Raw genomic sequence first — 18,514 nt, 5'->3', positions numbered from 1 at the left:
ATCAGAAATGTTTTTTTGTCATTGTCATTATTTCTCATTCTCAGAAAGTCAGGATCAACAGCTTAAGAAAGACACCTGATTCTTTCCTGACTTACGGCTTTGGTAGGGACTCAGAGAGAGCTGAAAGTTACCCCAGAGTGTTACTATTTCAAACAACGCTAATCTATAACAGTGTTTTCTTAATGCTTTACTATCTCAAGCATCGTAAAAAGTATTCATTTATAGTATTAAAATATATTAAATAGTATATGAAGATTGAGCCAGTCTTCAACAATTTCTGAATTTCTCTTATGTGCTGAGAACTTTACTACCTACTTTATGCATTAAATATGTATTTCTTTGTCATAAATCAAGAAGATCATGACAAAGTGTTTTCTGATTTGTGATGCATTTCTATGAAAAACCTTGCAAAGTTACAAAAATTAAATCACAGGGGACTATATATTTAACAAGTAATCTGTATTAGAAACAATAAACAATTTAAATCCAGACTGTTTGGTTCCCTTTGGCAAATAGATCTACCTTAAAAGAATATGGCAAAAATGATAACTCTCAGGTGAGAAAAGGATGAGGCACAGGTTGGTTTCACCAGTAAGACTTAAGCTGGGCCTCCCAAAGGGCACACTAAAATGTACAGCAAATGTCACCAGGATGCTTCTCTTAAATGCAAAGTCCCGGTACCCTCTCCAGAAATCATCAGGGCTATTTTATGTAGTCCATAGCCCAAAGGCATTCCAAACTTGGGAGGTCTCACCTTCATTATATAAAACATATAAAAATGTACTCACACTACCTTAAAGATATAAATCAAGTAGCAGTTCACTAGTTTACATACCAAGGTTATATACACCATTAGACTTCTATTGCTTTTATTTTTGCAATTTTCCTTCTGTATTTTGAGGCCTTTTGTTATTGTTAAAGTTAGGTTTTGGGGGGCCATAGCTCATCTGAGAGCAAATAGGTGTCATGTGTATTGTGTCTAATGTATTCAAACACATCATGGAAAAGGTCTGGGATTTGGGAATCTGCATTTATAGCAAGTTCCCCAGTGATTTTTATGCAACACCAGAGTTTGAGATAGAAGCAAAGCTCTTGAACGAACAGAGGCGAAGTCATGCTGAAGGAACTGTGAGTAAATTATTTTGACAAGCAAAGAAGGTTCTGGAAGAGATGGGGAAGAATATAAGTTCTAACATTTTTGCACATGCTTTCCAACTTTCCTCTACCTATTGGATGCAAAGCATGTACTTGTCATTGATAATGATGTGGAGTTAAAATTACAGAGGGATTAAAACAGGTGTCCTCCCTAGAAAAAGTTGCAAGTTTCCAATTAAAATACCAGGAACAGTTCATAGACATTTAACTAAAACCTCAGGTGAAGTTCTCCCCAATCCCACTTTTTTTTCAGAACTTTTCTGGCTGCTTTCCCTGCATGTGTCAGTCAATAAGTAAATAATTGGAATCCCTCTAGAGTTGATTCACCAGTCTTCCTAAGCATTTGCTTCTGTTTCTCTCTTTTTAAACTCAGCTGTTATTCTATGAGCTTCGGCTGGGGAACACCTCCTCTCCCAGGACCCAATCAGAGTTCCATTTCATTTAGCTTAATTGAAAGAAAACAACCAAATTTCCAATTAAAGTTCTAAAGGAACTATTGGAACAGCTATTTTTGCCTTCTCAGAGAAAGCTTTTCTAATCGTCTTTTTTTAAAAGGTAAAAATCCTTTAAGAAGTAAAAGATGAGCATAATCAGAACAGTTACCACTGTTAATAATTCCTAGAAGTTGGGTCTTTACACTTAGGTAATTTGGAAGTAAGCCATTTATTTATTCTTTTATTAATTTTAATTTTTTAAATGAAATGTATGTGTATTGTCTAAAATGCCAAATAATTTTATAATGCTTATGGCAAAAACTTCCCACTCTGCCCTCATTCCCTTACTCAGAGGCAATCCCCTTTCACTCTTCCAGACAGTTCTAGTATTTATTTCTATATTTCTATATAATCCTTATAATATTAGGTTGAATCATAAGAAACTGCCATTTTTGTAGGTTAAAAAGTGGTTAATTACAACAATTTCAGATGGTTCAACTTAATTACTTCTTGGGTTTACAGTTTTAAACATTGTCTACTGATTTACCATATGAAGAGTAAGGATTTAGATTTACTACAACACCAACACACACACACACACACACGCACATGCACACACACATATGCATGCACATGCTTCTTTCTGCCCCATCCTTCCACTATAGTTACAGCACAATTGGTAACTAAATGTTTATATTACCAGCCTATGTAAATGTTGCTCACAGTTGAACCTTATACTGTCCTATAATTTCACTTTTCTTATTCAACTTAATGTTTCCCTGAAATTAATAACTGCTTTTTAAAAACTTTGCTTAGTTTTCATATAATTTTTCATAAATGAATATATGAATTGAATTGTATATTTTCTTAAAATCATTTGTATGTGGTGTCAGTTGTAACTTCTTCCTGATTTTGAGTCCTCTTTTTTTCTTGATGTGGTTTATCAATTTTGCTTATCTTTTCAAAGAACCAGCTCTTAGTTTTATTGATGTTTTGTATTGATTTTTAGTCTCTGCTTCATTTATTTCCTCTCTGATCTTTATTATTTCCTTCCTTCTATTAACTTTGGGCTTTCCTCTTCTTTCTCTAGTTCCTTAGGTGTAGGGCTGCATTGTTTATTTGAGATGCCTCTTGCTTCTTGAGGCCTGTATTCCTATCAACTTTTTTCTTAGAACTACTTTTGTTGCATTCCAAAAATTTTGTACGGTGGTGTTTCAATTTTCATTATTCTCCAAGTACTTTTTATTTCCTCTTTGAATTCTTCATTGACCCACCAGTTGTTCAGTGGCATGTTGTTTGGCCTCCATGTGTGTGTTTTTCCCAGTTTTTTGTCTTGTAATTGATTTCAGTCTCTTACTGTGTGGTTAGAAAAGATGCTTGGTATGATTTCAATCTTAAGTTTATAGAGGCTTGTTTTGTGGCCTAACATTTGATCTTTCCTGGAGAATGTTCTGTGTGCACATAAAAAGAATATGCATTCTGCTGTTTGTGTTTGGAATTATCTTGCTCTCTCACTCTCGCTCTCTCTCTACACACACACACACACACACACACACTTATGTGTGTGTATATATATATATATATATATATATACATACACACACATATACCTATGTCCATTTAGTCTAATGTGTCATTAAAACCACTGTTTATTGATTTCTTTGTCTAAATGATCTATCCATTGATATAAGTGCGGTGTCAAAGTTCCCTACTATTATTGTATCACTGTCAATATCTCTCTTGATATCTATTACTATTTACTTTATATATTTAGGTTATCCTATGTTTGATATGTAGGTATTTACAAGTGTTGCAGCTTCTTGCTGAATTAAGCCTTTAGTAATTACACACATTACACTCATGGGTGTAACAGATGAGGGGGATAAATTGGTTTAAACATCCAATTATAAAATAAATTAGTCACAGAGAAAAAATACAGCACAGGAAACATACTCAATAATATTGTAATATCTCTGTATGTTGACAACTACAGTTATCATGGTATACATTTAGTAATATATATAACATTACTGAATCACTATGTTGTGCACCTGAAACCAATATATTGTATATTGACTATATTTCAATTTAAAAATACTAGTTAAAAAAATAAAAAAAAATTTACCCATTTTTCTACATATCTGTCATAATTCAGCCACAAACTTCCTAACATGATTCTTGAATTCCTTTCAGCCCTGGAAGGTAATCTCTATCAGTATTTTTTTTCTTGCAATATCACTACAGAAACTCTCCATCTCTCTGATGAACATTCTCTCATGAATAATTTTTTAAACATTTTCTTTTGTTCCTTGCTGTTCCCTTATCTCTATTTTTTCTGAATTTATTTTCTCTGTTTGCTTTGGTCTTTATCTTCCACGTTAGAAATCTTCCTCAAACGTCTGGTGATAGTTAACACCTGCTCATGCTAATAGGGAGGTCCTGAAAAGCTGCTTAGAAGCTCTGTGTGTCAGCTGGTGGGTGTCAACATAGGGTAATGGAAGTGACTGAGGGGCTCACTGAAATACCCAAATGTCAGCATTTGTAAATCTTTGGTCTTGGGTCAGTCAGTTTGCACTGAGAGGATCCTGCCAACCTTCTACCTGATGGTTCAGTCCTGGCTGCCATCTTTCAGAGAACTTTCCAGGGGTAAGGAACTGGGGGGAATCCCAATGTTCAGAGCATAGATTTTCACTTAATCTACCTTGGAAGTACTGCTCTTTCCCTGTCCTCAAATATACCTGAGTACAGGGTCCCTTTGATTCTGCTTTTCTAGAAAGTAAACCTGCCTTGTGCTGGGATGGGAAACAACAGTGAAAAAATGTCACCTGGACATGCAGGATAGGGGAGAGGGTCTAACGGCTCCTGTACAGATTTACAGTCAATTTGTTTTCAGCCACAGCCCATAGACTTGCAGTCAGAGGTACCTTACATCTGTAGTTCTTGCCCTTGTGTGTGTTCATTATGAATCAGCTTGCTTCTAATTGGATCCCACCCTGTGCTAAAAATTATGCTTCAATTTTTCCATTCAGCTAAGTCTCTCTGCCATCCATTTATCCTCCTCCTTCATCTCCTAAACTTCAGTTGCTAACTCTCACCAGCTTTTATCCCCTTTTCCATTCTCTTTATTCTGAGGGTTTTTAGTGCAGTTTCTCGAGAAAGTAAGTAAATGCACGACGCATTCCACCCAACATGGCATCTGGAAATTATGTCTTTTTCTATTTTTCTTCAATCAATGAATATGAATAAATATTTATTCTGATAGGTATTTGGGACTACAACTTTGAACATCACAGACACTTGGGGTTTTGGGGTTTATAGCCTAGCAAAAAAAAACCCAGACAGTTAAATAGCAGTTAAACTAAAATGCTATGATAAAAGCATGGGGATGGGGTATGGATGCAAATCATAGCTTCTGAGAAGAATGAATGATTATGCAAAACAGTGAAAAAGAGTTAGGCATGAGATGAGAGAAACCATCCACACAGATGAACAGCCTATAAGAAGACTCAAAATTGACAGAGACTATGGTACATTTAGATAACTTCAAAAGTTTGGTATGATTGAAGCATAGTAAAAGTGAGATATGAAAGGCAAGAAGAATGGAGATGAAGTCATGAAGAGCAGTACACAAGACATTTTAAAGAGTTGGGGCTTTATTCTAAAATGGAAGCCATTATAAGATTTGAAGAAGGGACGTAGTATGGTAAGATTTCCTTTTGAAAGACTGAAACTCTGGCTCTAGGGTGGAGAAAATCTTGGAAAGAAAATGGAATTACAAGCAAGGAGACAAAATAGGAGGCTAGTGTAGTCATTTGGACAAGAAGTATAAATAGCCAGCATTAGTACAGTAGCAACCAGGCTTATATTTTTATGTCCATGGATTCATAAGAGATTTAAAACTATTTTACTGATTGACTGGATTTGTGGACTATCCCTACATGTTTCTGGGTTGAGCATATATATGGCTTGTAATACTGTCATAGAGAAGGTCCATGAAAAGGGAACAGTTTTTGAGAGAAAAACAACCTGTTCGATTTGAGCATGCTAAGTTTGAGGTGTTTGTGTGACATTCCAGAAGAAAAGTCAAGCAACAGTTGAATGTATGAATCTGAAGTTTCAAATAAGCAATTTGGGCTGTAGATGTAGCTTTGCGAGGCAGCAATATGTAGATAGCAGTTCCAGGCACAGGAGAGATGAGATTGTGCAGGGGGAGTATGCAGAGTGTGAAGGGAGGAGAGACAGGACAAAGTCTATCAGAACACCAGTATTTAAAGAATAACAAAAACAAAGACCCTGCTATGCAGACTGAGGAACATTTTCTCAAAAACTAGGAGGACGGCTGGGGAGATGGTGTTTCCAATTGAGGAGAAAAGTTATAATAAAGGTGGGAAGGCCCATAATATCAATTGCCTCTCAAGGGTCAATTAAGATAAGGACTGAAAAGCTTCCAATTGACAGAAAACAGGAGGTGGTAGATGACCTGGTGACAGCAGTTTCAGTGGAGATGGGACATGAGCCAGGTTGTAATGAATAAGGATGGGAAGTAGTGAACTTTGCCAGCACTGTCCAGAAATTAAGAAGCAGTGAGAGAATGTGATGGCGAGGAGATGAAGTACTAGGATGACAGATTTGGGATCAGAAGATTCTGGAGTTTCTGAGGAGAAGCAGGCATAGTTACCTCTGCGGAGAAGAGGAAAAGGAGATGATTGAAAAAAGAAGTCTTTCCACGTAGCATTAAGGTCCACGTTGGTTTTCCAGACAATGAATTTGTGTATTTGTATAGTAGCTCCAATCTCTAACCTGATGTGATTCAAGTTTGAACCATCTCCTTTTCTCCAAGCCTGGTGTCCAAAGCCTAAAAGATGTAATGTGACATAAAGCTATTCACCTTTCCATCAACCTTGTAAACTACATAGAAAATTTAGGAAAATAGTAATACTGTATTTTATAGAACAATTCAGTGACATATTCAGCAGTGTTAAAATTTCAGTCTGTTCATATCTAGTTCACAGTTTGGAAGATCATTTTTTTTTCATAGAAAAAGCCATTAAATGATTCCCTTAAATAGCCCAGTTGAGTGTTCTTGCTCTCTTAGTTTCAAAGGCTCCCTTAGTTTATTAGGCCCTTAGAGAACAAGCAGCTTCCTATATTTGGAAAATCCTGCCTTCTACCCTGGGATCCCACTGTTGCACTACACTGATACCTTTTGTTTTAAATCTGTATGATTATCTCAGAAAACAGATGACATCTATAGTCAAGTCAGGCTTATTTCATTACACTTGGAAATTTTTTAAGTGCTCAGATTACCTATCTTCAATCAAATTTGGTTTAGGTCTACTTCCTCCACAGAAGAACCTTTTAAAAATTCTCCTTGGTTATTGGTGAGTAATAAACAATGCATCTTTGGGGGGACAAGGTTGTTAAACATATGCCTGGTCATGTTACTACTATACATAAAAAATAACTTTCTACACTATTTATAATAATCAGTCCTCTTTATTTCTGATTTGTTGGTAAAGCCCTCTAGCAAATGATACACACACCATCAATATGCTACACATCTTTGTTATCCATCAATGTACCAGTCATATTATGACCCAGTAGGCTCTCAATGAATATTTATTGAATACCTGAATGAATGAATGTTTATATCTCTGAAGAAGAGTTACTCTTTAATATCTAGTCTTTTGGAATGTCAACCTGTGTCTAAAAGTAATCAAGGGTGACAACTGTAATACAACTGTAAGCTTTTGTACCTTAAAGGTTATATGTTTTCACACTCACTTTCAGATAGCAGGTGCATAAAGCATCTTTTTCATGTTTGCAATGATCCCACATAGTCAAGATTCTGTGTTGAGCTATCACACATTGACCTTGAAGTCCCCTGATACAGAACTTGATGGTGACTCAGGAAAACATATTAGAATTTTTTTTAAGTGTTGAATTTTGCAGCTGGGCTTCTTAGTAAGGAGAAAATAGATTTAATACCTGGGGACAAGTGTTATACACACACAGAAACATATTGTTTGTCTCTTCTGAATACACGATAATGGAAAGGAGCATGGGGCTGAGCACAGAGAAGGTTCAGGATGTTAATGAGGACCATGCAAAAATGCTGCACAATCAAAATTGATGGAAAAAGTCTCATTCAGCAGCTTCAAAAATACTGTTATGAAATTTCAAAACTTACTTTTTTTTTTAAGATTTGGTATTAAAATTCCTTTCTGAATTTTGGCTGTTTGCAAAAAGAAAACATTTTTATCTGAATGTGACTACAACATCTATTGGTCTGTTGCTGGGGGGAGATGAGGAGAGATCACTGAGGCATAGCACCAGAAAGTGAAGCCAGGAAAAGCAAAAATTTTTAAATCCTTGGTTTAGATAAAAATAATGACTTTCCAACTGAGGGTTAATGAAATGGCTAACTTTTTACAAGTAAAGACCATTTTGTTCTAAGTTTTCTCTCAACATCTCAAACATCCAAAACACTTAAACTAGGTCTTTGCTTTCAGGAGGCTCTTGTTCTCCCTTGTCTTTGCTTCTGCATCCATTTACTCCGCGGTTTCTTTTTTTTTTTTTACTTTTTTTGTTGTATTTTTTTTTTTATTGAGGTACCATTGATATACAATCTTATGTTCAGTTTCCACATGAGCGACACTGTGGCTACTACATTTTCCCTGTTATCAAGTCCCCACCATGTACCCCATTACAGTCACTGTCCATAAGCATAGTAAGGTGTTATAAAGTCACTTGTCTTCTCTGTTGTATCCTGCCTTCCCTGTGACTCCCTATATTATGTGTGCTATTCATAATACCCCTTAATCCCCTTATCCCTCCCTTCCCACCTACCCTCCCCAACTCCTTTCCCTTTGGTAACCGCTAGTCTCCTCTTGGAGTCTTTGAGTCTGCTGCTGTTTTGTTCCTTCAATTTCTTTTTGTTATACTCCACAGATGAATGAAATCATTTGGTACTTGCCTTTCTCCGCCTGGCTTATTTCACTGAGCATAATATCCTCCAGCTCTATCCATGTTGTTGCAAATGGTAGGATTTGTTTTCTTCTTATGGCTGAATAATATACCATTGTGTATATGTACCACCTGTTCTTTATCCATTCATCTATTGACGGACACTTAGGTTGCTTCCATGTCTTCTCAATTGTAAATAGTGCTGTGATAAACATATGGCTGCATGTGTCTTTTTGAATCTGTGATCCTGTTTTCTTAGGGTAAACTCCTAGGAGTGGAATTCCTGGGTCAAATGGTATTTCCATTTTGAGTCTTTTGAGGAACCTCCATACTGCTTTCCACAATGGCTAAACTAATTTACATTCCACCAACAGTGTAGGAGAGCTCCCCTTTTACCGCATCCTTGCCAGCATTTGTTGTTGCTTGTCTTTTGGAAGTTGGCCATCCCAACTGGTGTGAAGTGATATCTCATTGTGGTTTTAATTTTTATTTCCCTGATGATTACTGATGTGGAGCATCTTTTCATATGCCTGCTGGCCATCTGAATTTATTCTTTGGAGAAGTGTCAGTTTAGATCCTCTGTCCATTTTTTAATCAGGTTATTTGCTTTTTGGATGTTGAGGCATGTGAGCTCTTTATATATTTTGGATGTTAACCCCTTATTGGATATGTCATTTATGAATATATTCTCCTATACTATAGGATGCCTTTTTTGTTCTACTCATGGTGTCCATTGCTGTACAAAAGCTATTTTTAGTTTGATGTAGTCCCACTTGTTCATTTTTGCTCTTGATTCCCTTGCCTAAGAAGATAAACTCATGAAAAAGTTGATGTATTTTCGAATACATCATTTGAAAACTTATATTCAAGAGAGTTTTCCCTATGTTTTCTTCTAAGAGTTTTATGGTTTCATGAATTACGTTCAGGTCTTTGATCCATTTTGAGTATACTTTTGTGCATGGAGTTAGACAGTAACCCAGTTTCATTCTCTTACAGGTAACTATCCAGTTTTGCCAACACCAGTTTTAGAAGACACTGTTATTTCCCCAGTGTATATCCATGGCTCCTTTATCATATGGCTCTGTTCTTGTACCAGTATACCAAATTGTTTTGATTACTGTGGCTTTGTAGTAGAGCTTGAAGTTTGGGAGCATAATCCTCCCCATTTTATTCTGCCTTCTAAAGATTGTTTTGGCTATTTGGGGCCTTTTGTGGTTCCATGTGAATTTTAGAATGATTTGCTCTAGTTTGCTGAAGAATGCTGTTGGTATTTTGATAAGGATTGCACTGAATCTGTAGATTGCTTTAGGCAGGATGGCCATTTTGACAATATTAATTCTTCCTGGCCAAGAGTATGGGAGGTATTTCCATTTCTTACTGTCCTCTTTAATTTCTCTTATGAGTGTCTTGTAGTTTTCATGGTATAGGTCTTTCTCTTCCTTGGTTAGGTTTATTCCTAGGTATTTTATTATTTTTGATGCAATTGTGAATTAAGTTGTTTTCTGATTTCTCTTTCGGCTAGTTCATCATTAGTATATAGGAATGCAATAGATTTCTGTGTATTCATTTTGTATCCTACAACTTTGCTGAATTCAGGTGTTAGTTCTAGTAGTTTAGGAGTGGATTCTTTAGGTTTTTTATGTACAATACCATGTCATCTGCAAACAGTAACAGTTTGACTTCTTCCTTACCAATCTGGATGCCTTTTATTTCTTTGTGTTGTCTGATTGCTGTGGCAAGGACCTCCAGTACTATGTTGAATAAAAGTGGAGAGAGGGGGCATCCTTGTCTTGTTCCCAATCCTAGAGGAAAAGCTTTCAGATTTCACTGTTAAGTACGATGGTGGCTGTGGGTTTGTCATATATGGCCTTTATTATGCTGAGGTACTTGCCCTCTATACCCATTTTGTTGAGAGTTTTTAGCATGAATAGATATTGAACTTCGTCAAATGTTTTTTCAGCATCTATGGAGATGATCGTGTAATTTTTGTCTTTCTTTTTGTTGATGTAGTGGATGAGGTTGATATATTTTCGAATCTTGTACCATCCCTGCAACCCTGGAATATATCGCACTTAATTATGATGTGTGATCACTTTGATGTTTTTTTGAATTCAGTTTGCTAATATTTTGTTGAGTATTTTTGCATCTGTGTTCATCACAGATATTGGCCTGTAATTTTCTTATTTTGTGGTATCTTTGCCTGGTTTTGGTATTAGAGTGATGCTGGCTTCATAGAATGAGTTTGGAAGTATTTCCTCCTCTTCTACTTTTTTGGAAAACTTTAAGGAGGATGGGTATTATTTCTTCTCTAAATGTCTGATAAAATTCAGTGGTGAATCCATCTGGTCTGGGATTATTTTCTTGGGTAGTTTTTTTATTACCAATTTAATTTCATTGCTGGTAATTGATCTGTTCAGATTTTCTATTTCTTCCTGGGTCTGTCTTGGAAGGGTGCATTATTGTAGAAAGTTGTCCATTTCTTCTTGGTTATTCAATTTGTTAGCATATAATTTTTCATAGTATTTTCTAGTAATTCTTTGTATTTCAGTGGTACCTGTAGTGATTTTTCCTTTCTCATATCTGATTCTGCTTATGTGTGTAAATTCTCCTTTTTTCTTGATAAGTCTGGCTAGGGGTTTATCTATTTTGTTTATTTTCTCAAAGAACCAGCTCTTGGTTTCATTAATTTTTCTATTGTTTTATTCTTCTCAATTGTATTTATTTCTTCTCTGATCTTTATTATGTCCCTTCCCTTCTTCTACTACCTTTGAGCCTCATTTGTTCTTCCTTTTCCATTTTCATTAATTGTGAATTTAGACTTTTCACTTGGGATTGTTCTTCCTTCTTTAAATTGGCCTGAATTGCTATATACTTTCCTCTTAGAACTGCCTTCGCTGCATGGTACAGAAGTTGGGACATTGAGCTGTTGTTTTACTTTGTCTCCATATATTGCTTGATCTCTTTTAATTTGGTCACTGATCCATTGATTATTTAGGAGCGTGTTGTTAAGCCTCTACGTGTTTGTGAGCCTTTTTGTTTTCTTTGTACAATTTATTTCTAGTTTCATAACTTTGTAATCTGAGATATTGGTTGGTACAATTTCAATCTTTTTGAATTTGTTGAGGTTCTTTGTGGCCTATTATGTGAGCTGTGCACAAGGAGCAGCCTCTGCATTAAGCCACTATAGTTGCTGTAGGCGGGGCTACCCTCTGGTTGCCCTGGAGCGATGGCAGGGGCAGCAGGTTTGTGCGTGGGTGCCGGTGGGGAGGAAGGAGCAGTAAGCTGCTTATCACGATGGGGGCCCTTGGGGCTGTGCACCAGCCAGGGGGATGGGGCACCTGAAGCTCCTGAAATTTCCCAACCTGCTGGGCTGACTGTGACAGGACGACTTTGTCCACCTGTTCCTCCTCCTGATTCCTTGCCCCTTTAGCAGCCCTCTCACTTCTGAGCCTTTCAAAGCACCTGCCTTTCTTTTTTCCCAGAGCAGCCAGTTGTGGGAACCTATTCACCACAAGTAGCTGGAATCTCAGTCTCTGATTTTGGTTTTCAGCCTCTCTAATCTCTTGAGCACCATGCAATGTGGGTTTGTGCTCCCAGAGTAGATCTCCAGGGCTGAGTATTTAGCAGTTCTGGACTTCTGCTCCCTCCCCACTCTGATTCTCTTCCTCCCACCAGTGAGCTGGGGTGTGGGGAGTGCTCGGGTTCCACCAGGACACGGCTTTATTACTTTACCATTTTCCATGAGATGTTCTCTTTACATCTGGTGCAATCTAATTTCTGGTCACTCTTTTAGGAATAGTTGTATTTGCTGTATTTTCGTATTATATGTGGTTCTGGGAGGAGATTTCTGCCTCACTTCTCACACCGCCATCTTTTTTTCCCTACACAGTGGTTTCTAAAAGCATTTGTAGTCCACCTGCTCCATGCAAAGTTCTTTCAAAGCCATGTCAGAGATAAGAGGTTGGATTTTTGTTTATTTTGCAAGAGTTGTTAAATATTTTCACCCTCTGAATGGCTCAGCATTGTTCATTAAAAATGACTGTATATACTCTCCAGTTATAAGGAGAAATTATTTGATTCCTCTAGCTGTTTTACCCATAAGGGTTGCTTTTCTAACTTGTCTGTTATCTGGCTTCAGTTAATAAACTCCCAAGGAGAAATTAATAGTTTACATTTCCATTTGCAGACTTGGATACATTGAATCACGAGTCTTGAGTATTTCAAAGTCTTTTACTTTGCATTATTTTGCAGAGTGAGAAAGAAAGAAACCTTTACAGAAAGTGTTTCTTCTGTCTGCAGTAAAATTCTTAAGTTAGAATAATAACTCAAATTACTACTGTCCTGTTTTTGTCATAGGAATTACTAATTCCTTTCATGGAAGTAGAGGGAAAATATTATAAAATTAAATATTTAAGCATTTTGTTAGTGTAAAATAGCATTTGATGTATCTGAATAAGTATAATCATTTGATTTTTTTATTGTTAACTTCTTGTTTCTGTATTTTCTACGGAGGAAAGCTTTGTAGGATTTTTTTAGATCATTTTCCAATTTGGAGGAAAATGGTAGACTTTAAATGTGTTGATAAAGCAGTGTTTTTATTATAATTTTCATAGTATTCATTTGATTAGACAAAATTATGTTCCCAACAAATCTGCCTCAAATATTTTTATCACATATCAAAATAACTTGTAATTAAGGGGCATACTTAATTATCAGCATTCTTCATCCTTTGAGAATGCATGTTATATCTGTAAAACTAAGTATGATAATAAAACACATGAACAAAAATGCAGGATACAAAACCCTGCTTTTTTTAAATTGGTTGAACATTATTTGAATTGCCTATTGTGAATGAGGTAGATTCTCACTAGAAATAGAAAAAAGGAATGACTTTAAAATGTTGATTAGCTGGCTGCAGAAAAAAACAGGTAAACCAGTGCATAGAGTACCATGGTCTTGTAGACACGTGTTGAGGTGTCTGTCTAGCCTTGATTGCCTGAAGACTGACAATTCCCCCTCAAGCCACTGGGGTCTCCTAGGCATGGCTGGTTAGGCAAATGCTTTTGGAAGTTCAACTTTTGTTTCTGTTACTTACAGAGTTACTTACATAGTTTTGTTTGCATTACTTTGCACAGAGTGAAGGAAAGAAGAAAGGTTACTTTTATTTCTGTTACTTACTGGAACAAAATGTTACTGAGGAAACCATAAAAGTGCCAAAGCACCTTGCTCAAGCACCAGCACACTGGTAGCAGGAGGAAACTCACCCTATTGTCCCACCTCCAGCATGGAGGAGATGCTCTGACAGAGAAAAGATGCTGGCTACAGCAGATGGTGTCCAAAGCACCAGAGGCGGGACAAACTCCCTATGCTACCAGCTACCACACCAGTCACAGCTCCACAGGGGGACCTGCCCACTCCCTGCTGTTTCCTCAGTACCAAGGAAACCAGCCAACAAGGCTGAAGAATCATTCCTGGAGTAAAAATGCAAGGATGGCTGCAGCAGCTGACTGTCCTGTCTTTTGCTAAGTGCCCTGCTCCCTGGTGTTTGGGAGGACTTTGTTCAAGGGAAGGTGGCCCACTCCATCCATCAAGGCTGGCCACAACTTACTGGGCCTGAGTTACCAGCCCTTTCCATTCTCACATAACCATTTCCCTGGGCAAAAACAGGCCCCACATGAACCAGGTCAAGGCCATTTCAGCAGCATCTAATAGACCAGGACTACCATCCCTTTGGGTTAGCCTTTCATATCCCTCTCTGGACTCAAACTAGCATTATATGAAATGTCTTGTTGTTCTTCTCTATCACTAGACATTCATTTGGCCAAGAGACGGAGGAGTGACTAGCCCTCTTTTTCACACACATATGAGTCTCCTGTGTGAACCACCCCATCCTGCTCCAAAGCTGGTTAAACCCTGACACAATGACAAAGACTGAGGCACACTTCTGGACCTGGACTGGACCTGTCTGATGCACATCCGTGTGACCCCGGTCTAAATCCAGGGTCTCTCTGCCTGTTGGTAAAGGGGTTGTGAGGAGCCTTCAGTAACAAAGGGAGCAAAGTCCCCATTAAAGAACCCAACTGTCTAATGAGGAGGCTCCTGTGAGAGAAATGGCATATCTAACTTTCAGAACACTTCCAGGAAGGGATGATGTTCAAATTGAATTTTGAAGATGAACAAATTTTCTCACAGAATTGGCAATAGTCTTCAAGCACAGAGTGGCACAAAAATACACTTCACTGTGGTAAAGGAAAGTAATTTCATATTAACTAAAGCCCATGACAAGTGTGGGAGAAATTCAAGCTGGAAGTACTATGCCAAGGAGCTATAGGATGTCTTTGAGGGAATTAAAGTGGAAGAGTGACATAACTGAATTAGAGATTCAGAAGCTTCAAAGCAAGAGCAATGTATGGAACTGAGTACAGCCCTGAGTTAGGGGGTTACTATACTAATATAATCAAGAAGTAATAAAGGCTAAGAGAGCAGATCACAAAATACACACTGTGTGGTGAGGGATGTTAACGACACTTATTGTGATTATTTCACAATATTCACAAATGTCAAATCACTATGTTGTACACCTGAAATTAATATAATGTTATATGCCAACTGTATCTTAACTAAAAAATTAAGAGATAATGAAGTTTTCTAATGAGACCACTCAGTGAGGATAAAAAATAGAGGAGGTACTTTGGATGGACATTGGACAGAACTTGTTGGCTAACTAAGAAATGAGGAACAGGCAGAAGGGGAGGCTGGGATGTCTATCAGCGGTTTCTGATCTGGTGACCATGGGGACAGTGGGTAGGCATGGAGGAAAAGAGTTAACCTTGTATTTTGGTTTAGCCATTCTCTGCAAAAGCATTGTAATATTCCCTTGCCTCTTTCCACCCAGAATTTATCATCAGATTTTCTCTAGTGAGGGATGATTATGTATTAGTTCTCCATTGCTGTGTAAAAATTATTACGGCAACTTAAAACACACACTTATTAACTCAGAGTTCTGTAGGTCACGAGTCTGGCACGGCATGACTACATTCTTGGCTTAAGATTTCACAAGGCTGAACTCAGGTGTCAGCTGGGCTGGGCTTTTCTATGGAAGCTCTGGGGAAGAGTCTGCTTCCAAGTTTATTCAAGTTGTTGGCAGAATCCAGTTCCTATGGGTAATTTGACATTTATTTTCATAATCCTCAAACAATATTGAGCCACTGATTGAAGCTGACACCATACACATATTAGAAAGGCAGCAGAACTGGAGATTAAGAATAGAGGCTCTACAAGTGACGAGTGAAATTGGGACAATAATAGTACCCTCATCATAAGGTTACTGTGAGGACTAAGAGTTGGCCCATGTAAACCACTTGAAGAAGGGTGTAGCACATAGGAAGCAGTCATACATACCAGCTATTGTTATTGTTGATATGGTTATTTGTATTGGTATTATCCATTATATACCTTCTGCACAGTTAATAGATTTTTCTCCTTGCAATTCCACGTGCACTGCAGTTGCTCAGTGTGGGATGTGGAATGAATGGTCTCCAGTAAGGGATCACTGGTGCAGCCATGCAAGGCAGTGGCAATGTGGAAAACTGCAATATGGGTGTAGACTGTCAAGTGTGAATATACTTTGGCATGCTCCTGGAATTGGGGCCAAATGTCCCTATATTTAGAAATAATTCTTCATGGTTTGGGGTTGTGTCTGTCTCTTGTTTTCACTAAAGCTGGGCCCTTCTGTTGGAATTTGTGTTGCTTTCAGTTGATATTAGAGAGTGGAGCTTAATACAATTATCTTTATGGGGCCATCTTCCAGCGGAAGCTCTGAATATTTTTAAATCCAGGAATATTTTTAAACAAGTGAGAGAATGGTGAGCTCCTTTCTTTCCATTGAGGCTTAAATAGGAAGACATTATGAGAAGGATTTAAGAGTTAATGCAGTGTTCATAAAAAGACAATTTAAACCTTAAAATGAGTTCCTAAAGGAGAGTACTAAATCTTACTCCAATTTTGTCCTTGAGACAAAATATTTTTTTATTTAGAAAACGGTTTTGCATTAAAAATGGAAATATATAGTTATAATATAAAATCTTGGTAAGTATACTTCAAGTTATTATTTAAAACTGAAATTTCAACTGAGTATAAATAGGTATTTCATATTTCTATATAAATATCTATGTGTCTGTATGTATATGTATATATATTTGCATATGTATATGTATAGATGAATTTAGACATTCAAAAGACATATTCTAAATTATAGGAATCTGGTTTCAGTCCATTTTGCCCAGAACAGAGTTTGAATTTTATGGATTCTACCTTCCCTTTGAGTCCATGTCTTACTTAGTATATTAATGGAAGTAAAATAATTAAGCCAGTTAGTGGTAATTTGTTATTTTCATCATCATGGTGACAATGGTGATGACCTCACCTTTACAGTGTGCTACGCACTATGCTTGTGAATTATTTTATTTCCTTCCCAAAGAACCACATGAAGGAGCAATCATATGCCTACTTCCCAGATAAGGAAACTGAGGCTTATGGGATTAACACACAGCCCACATGACTACTAAGTGACAGATGTACTAGCTACTCCCCCTTTCTCCAGAACTGCCTCCTTAGCAATATGAACATCACAGTATTCATTTCACAAGGGGAGGAAAGTATATTTGAATTCAATAATTTGTTCGAGGTCACCCAATTCCGGAGAGAGAGAAAAGATGGTCTTTCATCACAGCTCTTAAGAGCTAGAAAATTGATGTTATGTATCCCAGAAAAAAGAGCAGGTGAGAAACTTTTAATCAATTCATTTATAATTTTTAAGATTATTTTCCCTGTACTAAGGCAGTGGGTGGGGGTGGGGGGAACGTACTCAAGAATGTTCTTGTCCATCGGTGGCCAAATCTTCCAAAAATGAGTGCATCTCCAAAACAAATGACCACTTGGCCATGAAGTACAGGGAAAAAGGAATTGTTCCAACAATGGTGCATATAAACTGAATTTCTGAGGTATAATAAATACCATTCTCCTTGAAGGTGATTTTTTAAAAACTGAGGTTGGTGAAGTAAGTCAAAAGAGACAAATATAGCTCTTTGCTTCTATATACTGAGGTTAATCATAATATGCATCTTTGTTTTAAAATCCCATGAATGTCAGAATAGGAAACCATCTAGTATCAGTTCATAAATGGACCATTTTGTTTGAAACTCTGACAAATGACTCCCTGGCTCTGCTGCTCTTTGCAAAGGAGGGGAGCAGTGGCCTTCTGGGGCAGCCCCTGAAAGATATTTCCATGAGATTTATGTGGCACAAAGTGCTCTCAAAGACAAATCAATATATCCAGGTTGAGCATTCTGACAGCATCACACTGACAGCAAAGGCACCGGCTCGCCACAGGTATGTTGTTTCTTCCTCTCCTTGGGTGCAGATGCCTAAAGGTCTTAACGTCCCTGAAACAAGGCTCTGAATGATCATCTCAAGAGGTGTTCAGGATAGTAACAGAATTCCATAAAATCAGCCAGCACTCAAGATGCATAATTTCCCTTGGGAAAACCATTCTGACTCAAATCAGGTGGAGAAATATCAGAGAAGAAAGTTAATGGGGAATCACAGGCCTGGATTATTATGGCCTTATAATGACTTGTGAACCTGAATATATGCACAACGTGGACCTCAGGTATTTTGGCAAATCGTAAATTCTGCAGGGCTAAGGAGATGACGACCTCACTGCTTCCCGCTGTTTCTGAGGGAGGACGTACTGATGTCTTGGTTATCAGGGGGTCAGGTGCCCACCAGCTCTCGTCTGGAATACAGTTCCAGTTCCAGGTGAAGCACAGCCCAGCAACCCTCCCCCTCCTGGCATCCAGCCTTCAAGCGCCAAGGCCCTACTTTTTCTTAAATGAAATTAACAATGCCCTGATTAAGTTTCTTAGTTCTCGGCATTGAAATAAACGGAGGGAAAAAAA

Source organism: Manis javanica, chromosome 1 (genome assembly GCF_040802235.1).
Source record: "Manis javanica isolate MJ-LG chromosome 1, MJ_LKY, whole genome shotgun sequence".
In the NCBI taxonomy this organism is placed as follows: Eukaryota; Metazoa; Chordata; class Mammalia; order Pholidota; family Manidae; genus Manis; species Manis javanica.
The sequence above is the reverse complement of the archived record's forward strand: the minus strand, read 5'-3'. Positions refer to the sequence as shown.